Below are 6,141 nucleotides of genomic sequence, written 5' to 3' on the forward strand. Positions count from 1 at the left end.
TTCCAGGACGCGGGCCCTGAGTCTTCAGGGGCCCTGGCATCTCTGGGTGGCGTCCACCCATTCACTCAGTGTTATGAGTCCAGCTCACAGATCTTGGCTGGTTTGGTCGTGAGGAGAGTGTGAGGTACCTCCCAGTGGAAAACCAGCTCCCAAGCCAGGCAAGCCTCCTGCAGACTGGCAAGCACTCCCTGTGGACATGGCTGGCAGAGCCCAGTGCGCCCCACCCCCTCCCCGGAGAATCTGCTCCTGCCGCCTTCAATGGGGTAAATGCTTCCTTTGGAGATACAGAGACCTTGTGTCCCCTGTGAGCCCTTTCATCTTTTTAAACCAGATTCTTAGTGTGGCTTAGGTCAGATCTCTTCCTCACCTCTTTTTTCCCAAAGATGACACCCACAATTGTATCTTAATATTTTGGGACTGCAGTCCTGAAGAAGACCCACTCTTTCTAGGCAAATTGGATTTCCCTCATGGTGTTGTGGTTTTTTTTTTTTTTCTTTTGACAAGACAAGCTTTATGTTAGAGCTGCTTTTGTCTCTTGGGTCTGTGTCCTGACTTGTTGCATTGCTGATTTACAGTTAGAAATGTTTAAACTGCTTCCTTTGAGGACAGGTTTGAGTTTTAGTAAGCTGTAAAGCTATTTTATTTGGTGCACTGTGATTAAGACAAGCACAAAACCAAGTGAAGAAACAGCACATTTCAATGTAATCCCCTTTGGAATTTTTTCCAAAGTCTTGGTATGTCTTTGTGACACAAAACATGAATGGGATGGGCTTGAATGAAATGTTCCTAGTTGCATAACTATTACTGTGCTCCAAAAATAAATCACTTTTACCCACACCTGGACTCTCCATTGTCAAATTGTATGTCAGTTTCTCTTGTGTCCCTTTTCCCCCCCAGGGTGGTTTTCTCACGTTAAGTATTGTGGGTGTGAAGGCTGAGGTTATGGCTGCTTTATTCAGTGTTATTCCCCCCTTGGGGGAGGTGGGGAGAGGGCTGGAATTCACCTTTTCCAGGAGAAGCGGCAAAGCCCAAGGCAAGGACGTGCCTTTGCTGGATGTTCAGCAGGCTGTACCCAAGGTCACAGGCAGAGTCCTCCGTCACTCAGATCTGAGGCTCTCAGTGCTGGACTGTTGTTTACTATGTGGTGTAGCTTTCTCAGAGGCCTCTGGAAGGTGGTTTGAGACACAATTGCAGAATGTTGGGGGTCGAGGGCTAGACGCAAGAGAAGCCACTCATGTCGGCATTGTTCCAGATCAAGTGAATCCCTGCTCTCAGGATTTTACACAGAGCTCAGATGGGGAGCAAATAGACAACTCCCAGCTGGCACGGGTATGGCTCCCTGCCTCTGGGAAAAAAGCCTCCTGTGGGAGAGAAGAGCATAGGGGAGGGGGTGAGTGGAAGGGTTATTAAGGAGTGGGTGATGGGGGAGGGGGCCCTGGGAACTGGAGCAACGAAGTGGAATCGCAGATCCCACCACGAGGGAATGCATGGAGCCAGGACCCTGTGCAAAATTAACTCGTGGGGCCCTATGTAAAATCAAATAGCAGGGCTCCTTGTTCAAAAGTGGTAAAGAATTTCAAGACACTGACAACTGAGCATTGAAACAAGCATGGGGCCCTTCTAAGTGCCCACCTCTGATGCAAGAGACTGAAGAGGAGAAGTCGAGGGGATTGGGCAAACTGCACACTGGATTGGCCACTTCCAAGTGAGTATCAGATGTACGTAGGGGTGGCTCTAACAGGGCAGCAGCCATGCTCATTTGTATCAGGCAAGGTGGTTTTTTACAAGCAAGGCTCACAAACCAAATGGCAGGAGGCCAGGATGGAGGCAGCCGTGGGGTTGACTGAATTTAGGGGCTTGAACCCTGTCAGGACTCTCTCATCTGTTTTCTTCTATATGTGCGATTATTCTCTCCCTTAAGATTTTCCCTGCACTGTGAAAGCCATTCTGTTGGCAGACAGGCACATATCCTTGTGGCTAAAGGACTCAAGAGGAAGCCTCAGAAAAATCCTGGGGAGAATTCTGATTGGCCTGGCTTGGATCACGTGTCCATCCCAACCAGTTGCTGTGAGGTTCTACCATTGGTTCACTGGCTCTTAGGGGCACACTGATTATCAGCTCACACCTGAACCCAGGTAGTTTGTGGGGAGTTGGGGATGGTGAGTGGTTCCCTCAAAGAAGCGGGGACAGTGTCCAGGCAGACAAAACAAATGCCCCATGCACAGCAAAGCCAATCTACTGACACTGGGCTGTGGGGAAGGAAAGTACAGCATTTATTGCATGGAGCCAGGCAAGGAGAATGGGCAGCTGGTGCTCAAAAGACCTGAACTCCCCAATGGCTTTCAGGCAAGGGTTTTAAAAGGCAACATCAAGGCTGAGGGTTGCACAGCACATGGACAGTTTTTTGATTGTTGGTGGTGAGGTAACAGTGTGATGTTTCAGTAATCTCAATCATCAACCTTCTGGTCCAACCAGTCTAGGGTCTACGTGTTTGTGGTCAGCAGTTTTCACTTGGTGGGGTCCTGGCTTCTGTAAAAACAACTAAAATTGTGAGTCAGAAGTTTATCTATATCCCTCAAGGAGAAACTCGGAGTCTTGTGATTCTTTTATGGCTGGCCTATTATTTAGGTTATTATTACTTTTTTGCTTGACTGCGTTTCCTTTGTTTCTGCTTTTTTATTTCTCTAATCATTAACTGCTTGGGTCTGTTCTTTGGAACTCAGGGAAGGCCTAGGAGACTAAAGCTTTTTCTACAAGCAAGAAATGGGGAACACAGGGGGTCTGTCACTGGGGAAGGTCCCTGTGCACCAGGACTTAGGACGTCCCCACCCTCCTCCACCCCCAACACTGGCTGCACCCGAGAAAGGAGCTGCCGTGTTTATTCACTTCCCCCTTAGTCACATCCACAGCCAGCAGACGGCAGAGCTTTCTGTGGGAGGAAGTTGGGAGGCCCTGCTGCTTCAGCACCCGAGGTATCATTGTGTTCATCTTTCTAGTTCTGGGACTGCGGCCAGATGAGCACGTAGGTAGGAAGCCTCGAAAACCCCTGCAGGGGGGGAAGTGCCTCCGCAGAGTCTAAGGTGACCTGGTTCCCTTTCAGTCACTTCTGAGCTGATGCCCTCAGGGCGCCTCCGGATCCCAGCAGCTCAGCCTAGCAGCTGGCAGCCAGGCTGAAAATGAGGGGCTGAGGGCCTGACCCAGCTGGGGAATTACTTTGTTCTGAATTCCGGGGGAGACAACATCACCTATGTGTCGTCGTGGAGGAATGACACACCTATCCCCGTGACAGAAACACGAAAGGTGCTGGGTAGATAGAGGCAAATGGGCACGGCGCTCAGAAACCAGATGAATGCTGTACTTATTGACTAGCTGACTGACTGACAGATGCTGATTAAGAGACTGACTGGCTGACTGATAGACACTGACTGGCCGACTGACTGACTGACTGACACTGGCTGACTGATAAGATGGAAAGTGTGGGCAGCGCCTGTAGCTGTGGGGAGAGATTACTCAAATAGGATTTGAAAACCACAGTAGTTTTGACTTTATCTGAAGTCACCTTACTCTTGTCTTCAAATCAAGTGCGTGCTTGACTAAAACAAGCCCTATTAAACCTCCAAAGTTCATTTCACCGATGCCATTCCTGACGAGGCAGGTTATGGAGGCATGTTTTCTCCGAAGGAAGAATGGGAACGTCTCTCCTTGCAGCAGTGATTTCTCCCAAACGGGCCCTTTTCTCTCTCTCTGACAGTGTTTAGCCCCCATTTGCTCAGAACCCCTGCTTCACACCTGCTCAGCAGTCCTCTGGGCGCTGCTGTGTTTTGCTCGATCATGACGCCTTTGCTCTCCCACCGCCCTTGACCTCTTGCCCCCCACCCCTGCCCTCAAACCTCCCCAGCCTTCACGCTTCCTCCCCAAAGCCTGCCCGGCCGTCCCAGCACATCTGCTCAGATGGCGTCCTGCTGTCCTTTCAGGGGCTGGACGTTTCCCGTCTGCTCCACGGCGCCCTGGCTCTGAATGGTGATTGGCGGGTCATCGTTGAACTCTTTCCTTGTATTCAGGCTGGACGTCCCCAACGAGACCACACACACTTGGAGGGTTGGGACTCTGTCTTTAACCTTGTCTCTCCATCAGCCCTGAGGCCAGGCAGTCGAGGCCAGAGGGGTTACGTTACAGAAACAAAACGGTCCCTAATCCCAATGGCTAAGACCACAGAGCTCGTTTCCCCACTGTGCTGTGTGTCCGTTGCAGGTGGGCTGGGGCTGTGCGTGCACAGACCGCTCTCAAATGGGCACAGACGCTTAAAGCTCCTCCCAGGCTCATCACTGCTCACGTTTCATTGTCCAAAACAAGTGACATGATGACACCTAACTCCCCAGGGCAGGAAAATGCAATTTTGCTGTATGTCTTTATATGGTAGGCATATTTGTAGAACAGCACTATGACAATTTGCCTGCAGTGGCTTAGAGAGAAATGTTTGTTGATTGAAAACCTCAGTCAGTGGAAGGAATAAATTAAATGAAGCATGGTACATCCATTTAATAGAACACTGTAAGCCCCTGCAATGGTATCGTAGGAGGATGTTGAGGACAGAAAATGTTGAGCATACATTATGAAGTAGAAAAGTAGATTATAAAAAGAATATACCATATGATCTCTCTTTTTTTGTGTGAAAAATGCATATTATATTTATAGAAAAGAACCAAAGGAAATTTACTAGAAGTTCAAGAGAATATATCCGGGTGGGGGGATTATGATCACAGGTGACCCTCTTCCCCTTTTGGTCGCTGTAGTTTTCTAAATCTTCTATAGCTAATAACTTTGGAAACAAGAAAACAATTTCTTGCTAAACAATGCTGCCTTTAAAAAGATAAGAAAAATACACATCCATTATAAAAGATTCAGAAAATTCAGGCATCTTGAATTGACATCTGATAACACCAAGGTGTAGATCCTTCCAGACCTCTTTCCATACATGCGTGCATATTTAATTGAAAGAGGATCCTCATGGGCTAGGGCCCGGGTCACACCTGGCTGATGTCAGTGACCTCACAGTCCAGGTGAGCAGAGCCTCATGCTGGTTCCACTGCCAGAGCATCTCGTGCAGGCCCTGGATCCCGGGAAGGTTGAAGGATCTGGGCAGGCCCCGCCCAAGCTCCGTGTCTGCCGGCCGCAGTGGCTGTTGCATGAAGACCTTTGGGCACCCTGGGCCACGAACACTTACATCTGGGATGGTGCTATTGCGGGGGAAAGGGGGCAGCTCTCACTGTCCAGCTGATCGCCTGGGAGAGGAGGAAGCAGGGCATTTCCCATTCTCTGTTTGTGTTCTTTGAGTTGATTCAGCTCCAGGGAATTTTTCTGGCCAAGGCATTTTTAAAATAACTCTTCACAAACTATTTGGTGCAAATACAGTTGATTTGTGGCTCTGCTGACCTTTGATTTGTTGGCAAGTCCCTGCCTGGGGCCCTGGGGAAATTTCCCTTTGCTTGTTTACCAAGAGTGGTTTAGGAGCTGCAGTGCCAAGAAGGGTTCCCTAGCGCTTCCGCCCCAGGACCTGACCGCGTGGCCCCTGCCCTCAGGGCTCACACCCTGGTCGGAGCTCAGCCTCATATACATGGAGAGGCAGTTGTCCTTTGGACTCCCTGGACCACATCACTCATAGTCTCCGGCTTTTAACCCCTTTCCAGAAGCCCCCGAGGAGATTCCCAGCGCAGTGCATCTCACCGTGCGGCTGCCGCCTGCAGCCCCGCTTCGTCCCCGGCGTCTTCTACACCTGCTCTTTCCTCGCTGGGACCTGAGCCACACGACTTTGTATTGATTCTGATGGGTCAGCTCATTAAAGAGCCTGGGAGCACAGCCAGGGCCTGTGGTGCCCACGGACTCCGGTGGCTCGGGCCTCCTTCTTGGGGCCTGTAGGTGAGGGCTGTGCTGGAGCCGTTGCGGCTGGTGGACCAGACGTGGTGCTTTCCCATCAGGATGGAGCTGGAAGGAAACTCCCAGGGGCTCCCTTCCTGAGAGGCTCGCTCAAGGCCCAGGGGAGCTTTCGGCCCCAGGACCCTTCCGGGCAGGGACCGATCGTTCTCTTCTTTGCGAAGGAGAAAGCGTGGCTGTCTGCTGGGACCTCTGGGGACATGGAGGCCA

Source organism: Physeter macrocephalus, chromosome 10 (assembly GCF_002837175.3).
Source record: "Physeter macrocephalus isolate SW-GA chromosome 10, ASM283717v5, whole genome shotgun sequence".
Lineage (NCBI taxonomy): Eukaryota > Metazoa > Chordata > Mammalia > Artiodactyla > Physeteridae > Physeter > Physeter macrocephalus.